Here is a 10,895-nt window from a genome sequence, read left to right as displayed (position 1 = left end):
TAAATGATACACAGCGAAATCTACGCTCTCGCCTCTCATCCTGCTTTCGCCAACGGCAGCGATGTGAAAGGCGAAGCGAACTCCAGCAGTAGCGCGCTTGCTCCTGGGGCTGCCGCGGGGCGTGGCCGCGGCGGGTCACGTGCCTGTCGGGGCCAATCAGGCCTACCCCGGAAGTAGGAACGGTTGCGGAACAGCTACAGGCGCCCTGGTCGGCCCCTCAGTCAGTCTAGTGGTCGTCAGTGTTTGTGGAGGATATCGGCTAGTTGGTCTGTAAACAAGTAGTGAAATTAGTTTGCTAAAAGTTAGTTAATTTTGCTGGTTCAACTGTGACAATGAATGTATCGTCTGCTGCTAGCACAGGTTAGCTACCGTTACTCTCCCTTGGCAGCCGTTCACGCTGGTCCCATGAATGTGTTTACATTTGAAGGCTTTGTGTGTTGTGATGCTCCTCTCGGCAGAGCCACGCCCCCTCGCCATGCTGGGCAGAGCCACGCCCCCTCACCATGCTGGGCAGAGAGCCACGCCCCCTCACCATGCTGGGCAGAGAGCCACGCCCCCTCACCAGGCTGGGCAGAGAGCCACGCCCCCTCACCATGTTGGGCAGAGAGCCACGCCCCCTCACCATGCTGGGCAGAGAGCCACGCCCCCTCACCAGGCTGGGCAGAGAGCCACGCCCCCTCACCAGGCTGGGCAGAGAGCCACGCCCCCTCGCCATGTTGGGCAGAGAGCCACGCCCCCTCACCAGGCTGGGCAGAGCCACGCCCCCTCACCATGCTGGGAGTCAGCTGTGCTCAGAGAGAGTGAACTAAAACATACCAGTATTATAACAGATCAATTGATGGATCTGAAGCAGTGAGCGCGACACCTCGGACATGAACACTCCACAATGGGCTTTTTCACGCTGAATTAGCATTATTGTACTGGTTCTTTAATGCCTGGGCCCTCATTTATCAACGTGACGTACGCACGGATATGTGCTTAATCCGTGCGTACGACCATTTCTAAGCAAAGTGTGGGATTTATCTATTTGAACTTGTGCTTGACTTTGTGCGTATATTTAAGCACAGGTCGGACCATGCGTAGTTGGCGCCCGGTGGTAGAATATTTTTACAACGCGGAAATAAGCACTGACTGCGCTCCGCATAACTCAACTCGTTATTATTTTGCGCATATATTGCAGAAATATGGGAACGTTTTGATTATAATTAAAAGGCTTTGCCATTGTTAAACGTAATAAGTGGAACCCCGAAGCTGTAAGCAGAATACAAGTCATATGAACACCCACGATATAAACGCATTGCAACGAGAACAGACAGAGGTTATTTGTTGAGTGTATGTGTATACAAAACCCTTGCAATAAATGTGTCTTAAATGAATGAAAAGCATACATGCTCTGGACACAGAGCATATATCGTGTGGGTGATATCATGACTTGTATTCTGTGTCAAAGCCTAAATCAAAACGTCCCCGTATTTCTGCAATCAATGCGCAAAATAATAACGAGTTGAGTTCTAACAAAGAATGTATTACATGCTGGTAGGCTGATAGAGTAAACTATGATATGAATATGAATATGATATGATATAAAGGTATACTGGTCCGTCCGCGAGGATATCGAGGACTCGAGTTGGGGGACCCTGATGTAAACAAGACTTTCTCTGGTCTGCATCCCCTTAACAATTGTGTGTATTGAGCCGTACTGTATTGTACCCATTCTGCAATCTGTTAAATAAAGTTTTCATTCATTCATTCATTCATTCAGCCATTAAATGCAATTTGAGAATATAGGCTAAAGCGACGGCCTATAGCCTATACATATTATTTAATGTTTTTATAAGCGTAAAGATACAACAGCTAGATTAATGATCAAGTTAGTTTACTGTATGCAGGCTTCGCAGGGCTGTGTGTTATTATATGCGCAAGTTACTGTTGCATAATGTAGGCTATGGGCTGGCTGCTATTATATGTACTTCATATAGGCTGCCTAATACCAACAACAAAATAGATTGTATCATATGCCTCTACACACATTATATTATACACATCATATTATATCTTGGTTCGGCAGCGCCTCTGTGAACAATCTCTCAGAGTTTGCTCCATCAGTAATCAGTAATGTGAACGGGATTCCACTTGGTCAATGTACAGATAATCTGCGATGCGCATTTTGGCTGATAATGTGCCGGTGGCCGGAGTCTCATTCATATTCACTTAAATGCAGATCATAGTTATCCACTGAAGCCATATGACTCTGACCAGAACGGGCTCATGACGAGCGCACATAATAGGCATTAGAGCGCAGAGTTGTCTGTGAACTTGGCAACTTCATTGGATTTATTTATTCTCTAAAAATATCTATAATCATACGATTAAATATTGTTTCAAATAAAAAGCGACATACTATTATTTTGTGTCATGTTTCCAAATAAGATTGGCCACAACGGAATGCTTTCTACTTCAATTTGTTGATTAGAATAGATTACCTCGCTCCGTTGAAACTTCACTGAGCTCAGCACACAGACATGATAATAATAATAACAACAACAATAATAATAATAATAGCTTCATTTTACATAGCGCCTTTCAAGAGACCCATGCAAGGTCGCTTTACATAGATGGGGGGGCGGAATAACAAAGTAATAAAGATAGTGGACAGACTATGTAAATATGATGATGGGATTCAAGTTCGCGTTTTTATTGATCATAGGCATGCTGTCAGAGTATGGTGTCATAATCAAACATTCTAGAACATTTGTCGTCACAGATCATGTCATAATAGAACATAGGCTACATGGCATGGTCCATCATGATATTATGTAGACTGTTATTACTGTACCACCCATTGTGACAACAGCCTTGTGAGCTCCCGCACACAAACATGATGGAATTCAGTTTGTATTGATCACATAGGCAGGCTACATCATACATGGCAGTGAGATTCATTGTTCTTGTATATGCTCTCGTATTATTGTTTATATAGGCTACCCAATACTGACATCAAAATAGATTGTATGCCTCTAGAAATCATATGCAGCAGGTAGAAAATTGACGGAAAATCCGTCGCGATTTGGAATAAAATTGAGGAGAACTTTAATCCCTGGGTATTAATCAAACAAAACGGAAAAAGGCAGTCATATTCCAGCACGGTCTTTATTAGTGTTTGCGCTGCAATGGTTAATAGATATCATATCCGACATCACCGTACGTGTACACGTCTGTCAGCCTGTCTCATAACACGCTTCCCTCGGTTTAGTCCATTTTTCCACATTTCATGGGGGTGTTCCATTACCGTATATGGTTAACCGGGCGGTTTTGGTATGCAAATACGTGAAAGTGTGCACGAGCCTTAGCGTAGAAGCAAGGTGATATTTATCATGACAGGTGTGCGTAGGACCTGTGTACGCACGTGTGATAAATCCCGTTTTTTTGTGCGTGCACACATTCTAAATTGTGTGGAAATAGAACATTTTCTGAGGAAACTTGATAAATGAGGGCCCAGGTCTTTACTTTTTAATAACCATGTTACAACAGCACATGCTTTCCTCACAAAAACCTTTTTTTGTTATTTATTTATTTGTTTGCTTGTATTATATTATTTCAGTGTGTTATGGTATGTTTCATGGTATGTTTCATGGTATGTATGTAATAGGGTATGTCATTTAATTGCACTCTCCTATGTACCGTTTCAACTTAATAAAATAATTGTTCACCAAAAAAAAATTACAGAGAAAATCCTAAAAGCAGCATTTCTGTCTTTCTTAGCAGGCAGTAATTTGCCAAAAACGCCTCACGGTATTCATTACGGCTCCCCACACCAGGTATTCATTACGGCTCCCCACACCAGGTATTCATTACGGCTCCCCACACCAGGTATTCATTACGGCTCCCCACACCAGGTAATCATTACGGCTCCCCACACCAGGTAATCATTACGGCTCCCCACACCAGGGCCCTCATTCATCAACGTGTTCTACGCACAGATCTGTGCTTACCCTGTGCGTACGATCATTTCTAAGCAAAGAGTGGGATTCATCAATTTCGATTTGAACTTGACTCCGTGCTTACGTCTACGCACAGGTCAGACCATGCGTACCTGGCGCCCAGTGGTAGAATATCGTTACTACGCATAAGCACTCCTCAGTCCTGCATTAGTTTCAAGGCGGAAATAAGCTTCCGTGCATTAGTGTTCAACTTCTGTATGACCCGTAATTCATTATAGTTCATTGTAAAATAGCGACAGTAGTGTAATTATAACGGGCTCACACGCGAACAAGAGGTTGGCCTGCTTGTTTGGCACGGGGGGGCAGACGCAAAACACCAACCTCCAAACGCGATTAGATATTGTTTCAAATAAAAAGCAAATTATTTTGTGTGTCATGTTTCCAAATAAGATTGGTCACGAAATGCTTTCTACTTCAATTTGTTGGTTAGAATAGATGACCTCCGTTGAAACTTCACTGAGACTAACAGTCTATTTGTGAGCTCCCGCACAGATGTGATGATAATAATAATAATAACAATAATAATAATAGCTTCATTTTATATAGCGCCTTTCAAGAGACCCAAGGTCGCTTTACATAGATAGGGGGGGGGGGATAACAAAGTAACAAACATAGTGGACAGACACACAACATATATGATGATGGAATTCATTCAAGATCCTCTCCACCCTCGGGTCTTTGCCACCGCGGCACGGTCCATCGTGATATTGGAGATGGATCGAGCAATAGACTGTTACTGTAGCTGTCAAAGCTCCATCACAAATGCAGTTATGTGAATAGAAAGGGATTCCACTCAGTCAATGTTGCGATGCGCATTTGCCTGATACATGTTATTGCTGGATGCCGGGAGGAAGGCGATGCTGAATGTTTTCAATTCATTAAATAAAACGGATACTTTTTGCAAGGGTTTACTGACTGTCATACAAATAATCAACCAACTACATACTGTAACTTTTCAGTGCACGTTCTTATTTACATTGTGACAACAGCCTTGTGAGTTCCCGCAGTGACCCGCACACAGACATGATGGAATTCAAGTTCATGTTTGTATTGATCACATATAGGCAGGCTACACATGGCGTATCTGCTACATCATACATGGCAGTAAGATTCATTGTTCTTGTATATGCTCTCATATTATTGTTTATGTAGGCTACCCAATACTGACATCAAAATAGATTGTAGTATGCCTCTAGAAATCATATGCAGCAGGTAGAAAATTTACGGGAGATCCATCGCGATTTGGAATCAAATTGAGGAGAACTTTAATCCCTGGGTATTAATCAAACAACACGGGAAAAGGCAGTCATATTCCAGCACGGTCTTTATTAGCCGACAACAAAATAGATGCCTCTAAAAATCATATAGCCAATCGAACACAACTAATAAAGGCATTCATATTACAGCACGGTTATAATGACACACAACCAACGCCAAACAGTGGTCAACGAACGGTCTTTATTAGTATTTTGAGCTGTCCAGGCAGAATTGCAGCAATGGTCTTAGGGAGCCGTTGATATCTGACATCACCGTTTACAAATCCGCCTTTTATTTATCCCATAATACGCGATAGTGTCTTCTTGGTTCGACAGCAGTGAATTCTCCGTGGAGTTTCTCAGAGTTCCGCTCGGGTCAGTCCATTATTTCACATCCCATGGGGGGTGTTTCCTCACTTTCATGACCATATATGGATAATCATGCACGAGCATTGACGGTAGAACAAAGTTCTACGGAGGAGCATAGAGCCTGCGTACGCACGTGTGATGAATCCCGACTTCCCTGTGCGTACACTGGTTCTACATTCCGTGCTTACGTGTGGAAATAGAACATGTTCTACGCACACATTGATGAATGAGGGCCCAGGTATTCATTACGGCTCCCCACACCAGGTATTCATTACGGCTCCCCACACCAGGTATTCATTACGGCTCCCCACACCAGGTAATCATTACGGCTCCCCACACCAGGTATTCATTACGGCTCCCCACACCAGGTAATCATTACGGCTCCCCACACCAGGTAATCATTACGGCTCCCCACACCAGGTATTCATTACGGCTCCCCACACCAGGTATTCATTACGGCTCCCCACACCAGGTAATCATTACGGCTCCCCACACCAGGTATTCATTACGGCTCCCCACACCAGGTAATCATTACGGCTCCCCACACCAGGTAATCATTACGGCTCCCCACACCAGGTATTCATTACGGCTCCCCACACCAGGTAATCATTACGGCTCCCCACACCAGGTATTCATTACGGCTCCCCACACCAGGTAATCATTACGGCTCCCCACACCAGGTATTCATTACGGCTCCCCACACCAGGTAATCATTACGGCTCCCCACACCAGGTAATCATTACGGCTCCCCACACCAGGTATTCATTACGGCTCCCCACACCAGTCGCCAACTGGCTGAAATTCAGAGCTTTGTGAGAAAAGCAATCTTTTCCCACGGCAAAACAACACAAACGCTTGCTCGTTAAGTGGCCACAGCTGTGAAACCCTACCTGAGTCTCATTTCCACCGTGATGGGGGGAGATAATCACACTCCACTTTAACACTCAGAAAGAGATGATGAGGATGTAGGAGTCCGGTGTACTGCGTTTGCTGTGGGGCAGGCGGTTGAATAATGCAGTAGTTGTCTTTGTAAGACAGTTGTATGAAGTGAAAGGGTTCCGAATTCTGGACCACTAGCACTGTTCCTTACTCACCGACGATGCTGTTGGTTGGTAAAGTCAAAGTAGTGTGATGGGAAAATATTAACGTGTCATATAGTTCTGTGTTAAAATACATATTCTATGTCGATAGCCTTGACTAGTTAATATAGGTTAACTTAACTACAGTAGCTACAGCTCAAAGACACTAGGGCGACAGTCTTAACAGTGTTCTTATAACAACAGCCAAAAGGGCCAGGAGATATGAGACGACCACGGGTTTTTCCTCTCCAGTTCGTGTGTGAAGACATAACGCCATAGAGCCATTCTTTGTTTTCATTTTCTCACTAGGGCATTTTTGTTTACCTTTCTTGTCATATCTGGGCATGTTATGTACGTCATGTCAATTATGTATTTATTGTAAGTCTGACCAAAGCTCTTTCTCACCGTCTGGTCAGACGTTCGTGTGTCTGATTGTAAACTGAGCTCTGTGGCCACAGAAATAAACTATGTTCTATATTTTTATATATACAAATTGACTCGTCTTAATTTCTACAGTTTCACTGTCTGGCTCATTTGAAATATTCCACAACAGTAGGTTTCAGCTAGGGATGTCCGATATTATCGGCCTACCGATATTATCGGCCGATATTGGCATTAGATGTGATATCGGAAAATATCGGTATCGTTTTAAAAAATAATTTATTATTTTTTTTTACATTTCTATAACCTTTATTTACCCAGGAAAGCAAGTAAGAACAAATTCTGATTTTATTTATTGTCAAAAGTATGCATAATGTGTGTTAATTCCACAACAAGAGATATGTAATGTTAATTACCTGAAATTATTCAGTTTTTTGGGGGGGGGGGGGGGGGGAAACCCTGCATATATCGATATCGGTTGATATCGGTATCGGAAATTAAGAGTTGGACAATATCGGTATAGGTAAAAAAGCCACTATCGAGCATCCCTAGTTTCAGCCTTTCTTGTTTTTGTCCCTCTCACTTTTTACAGTCCGAAAACTAACATTATATAACGTTAATTAATATGCAAGACTTTTTCTGTGACGTGTGCGTTGGTGCAATGACATGTCGAGAGGAGTATGGCTAATGGGAAAAAAGTATGGTTAAAATGGAAATCGTCATGGGTATGATTTGAGCTCCGCGCATGAGTTCTTCACATGCACTGACTATGTGGTGACCAGGTTGGCTGTCTATAGCCTCCTGCATTATTGTATATTCATGGTTATGGACTTTGTGCTGAGGGGCTGTCTATAGCCTAACCTACTACAGGGACAATTGAGGCATTTGGATTGACAATAATTATACACTACTTATGATTTTGCCACGTATCAATAGTTAGGGGTTGCCATGGTAATATGTTTCATTAGCCAGGCTTCTTCATAGCTTGTACATCGCCTATTAGTAGCCTGGTGTTGGTTTGTTAAGGAACAGGGTGTCTGTTTTGTCAATGTGGCTCCAGAGTTGGCCGAGTCAGAGTACAAACTGGTATAGATGCTCTTTCCTTAACGACTTAACGTTTGAAGTCTCTCCTCTTAATCATTAAGGAAGCTAATAAAAGTCATTAAAGAAATCATTATTCTGTGTGATAGTTCACCATTCCGTCTCTAATGAGAACAGGCATGAGAGGATCACTCTTCTTAGACCCCTTCCTTCCTCCTGTGGTTTCCTCCCTCCTCACAGGAGACCCATAGCTGTCACCTCTCCTTTCCTCCTGCCAAGTGGACTCACTGAATTACACAGGAGAAGAAAATCTCATTCTCAACCTCACGGGAGACATACGGGAGACGTACAGTATGCAAAGGCTTTTTTTACCCTTTCTTCTATATTTAGCCCGGGGAGAGAAAGATAAGAAGATCAGTTCTGGGTTACGTGGCGTTAAAGGATTCCCCCCCCCCCCCCCTCCCTCCCTCGTTTCTTGTGCAAAAGCCAGCGTGAAGCTCTCCTCTCTCTCTCTCTCTCTCTCTCTCTCTCTCTCTCTCTCTCTCTCTCTCTCTCTCTCTCTCTCTCTCTCTCTCTCTCTCTCTCTCTCTCTCTCTCTCTCTCTCTCTCTCTCATCTCTCCTCTCTCTCAAACACAGTATAGACAGAAATATGGTCAAGAAATCTACTCAGAATCAAAGGTTATCCTTCTTTGTCTCTGTATCCTCTTCTCTCCACCTTTCCATCCCTCCTTTTCTCTTTGTGTTATTTCACTCTTTCCCTCCTTCTCTCTCTCTTCCCCCCTCTCCCTCTCCCTCTCCCTCCCTCCCTCTCTCTCTCTCTCTCCCTCCCTCCCTCCCTCCCTCCCTCCCTCCCTCCCTCTAGTGTTATCTCAGACTAAACATCTACAGTGCACAGTGTGTGTCTCACTAGACCTTAGAGGCTATTACAGTTGATACACTGTAGGACCCCAAACACCCGAATTTAACCCCCCCCCCCCCCTCTCTCTTCATACTCTCTCTATACCTCTATCTCTCTCATTCTATTAATATTCTGTCTCTATACCCCCTCTCTCTATTCTTACTCTCTCTCTCTCTCTTTATATTCATACTCTCTCTTTATATTCATACTCTGTCTCTATACCCCCTCTCCTCTCACACACACACACACACACACACACACACACACACACACACACACACACACACACACACACACACACACACACACACACACACCCACACCCACACACACACACACAAGCTAGCCCAACTAGTCTCTATACACTGGCTTGCTAGCCCAACTAGTCTCTATACACTGGCTTGCTAGCCCAACTAGTCTCTATACACTGGCTAGCCCAACTAGTCTCTATACACTGGCTAGCCCAACTAGTCTCTATACACTGCTTGCTAGCCCAACTAGTCTCTATACACTGGCTTGCTAGCCCAACTAGTCTCTATACACTGGCTAGCCCAACTAGTCTCTATACACTGGCTAGCCCAACTAGTCTCTATACACTGGCTAGCCAACTAGTCTCTATACACTGGCTTGCTAGCCCAACTAGTCTCTATACACTGGCTTGCTAGCCCAACTAGTCTCTATACACTGGCTAGCCCAACTAGTCTCTATACACTGGCTTGCTAGCCCAACTAGTCTCTATACACTGGCTTGCTAGCCCAACTAGTCTCTATACACTGGCTTGCTAGCCCAACTAGTCTCTATACACTGGCTTGCTAGCCCAACTAGTCTCTATACACTGGCTTGCTAGCCCAACTAGTCTCTATACACTGGCTTGCTAGCCCAACTAGTCTCTATACACTGGCTTGCTAGAGCCAACTAGTCGCTATACACTGGCTTGCTAGCCCAACTAGTCTCATATACACTGGCTTGGCTAGCCCGAACTAGTCTCTATACACTGGCTTGCTAGCCCAACTAGTCTCTATACACTGGCTTGCTAGCCCAACTAGTCTCTATACACTGGCTTGCTAGCCCAACTAGTCTCACACATTCACTAAACTTTTTCCTCTGCAGAAGAACATGAAACTCAATATTACAGATGTGTCTGATTAAATTAGTCTACTGTTATTGTCCTTCTCTCCCTCCCCTCCTCCTGCCCTCTTCCCCTCCTCCTCTCCTCCTTCTCTCTTCCCCTCTTCCTCCTTATCTCCCCCCCATCCTCCTTCTCTCTTGCCCTGCTCTTCCCCTCCTCCTCCTTCTCTCTTCCCCTCCCTCCTCCTTCTTCTCTCCCTCCCATCATCCTTCTCTTTTGCCCTGCTCTTCCCCTCCTCCTCCTTCTCTCCCTCCCCTCCTCCTTCTCTCCCTCCCATCCTCCTTCTCTCTTCCCCTCCTCCTCCTTCTTCTCTCCCTCCTCCCATCATCCTTCTCTTTTGCCCTGCTCTCTTCCCTCCTCATTCTCTCCCTCCCCTCCTCCTTCTCGTTTGCCCTGCTCTTTCTCTCCATCCGTCTTTCTCTTGTTCCATCTCTCTGCCGTCAGTAGTAACAGATAGCTCTATTTAAACCTGCTTCTATCAAAACCCCAGGAAACCTTGCAAGCTAAAAACCTGCCTCGGCTCCTGCACATGTGTGCAAGTGCATCAGTCTGTGTGTGTGTGTGTGTGTGTGTGTGTGTGTGTGTGCATGTGTGTGTGCGCGCACTCCGTGTGTGTGTCAGTATTATCTGTACGTACATGTACACGTCTGTGCATGTGTGTATTTCCGTGCACGTGTCCAAACATGGTCCTAATGGGCAACAAGGCTGAGATAAATATCAAATCACCCACAACTGTGTGT

Source organism: Notolepis coatsorum (assembly GCF_963971535.1).
Source record: "Notolepis coatsorum genome assembly, contig: SCAFFOLD_580, whole genome shotgun sequence".
NCBI classification, from domain to species: domain Eukaryota; kingdom Metazoa; phylum Chordata; class Actinopteri; order Aulopiformes; family Paralepididae; genus Notolepis; species Notolepis coatsorum.
The sequence above is the reverse complement of the archived record's forward strand: the minus strand, read 5'-3'. Positions refer to the sequence as shown.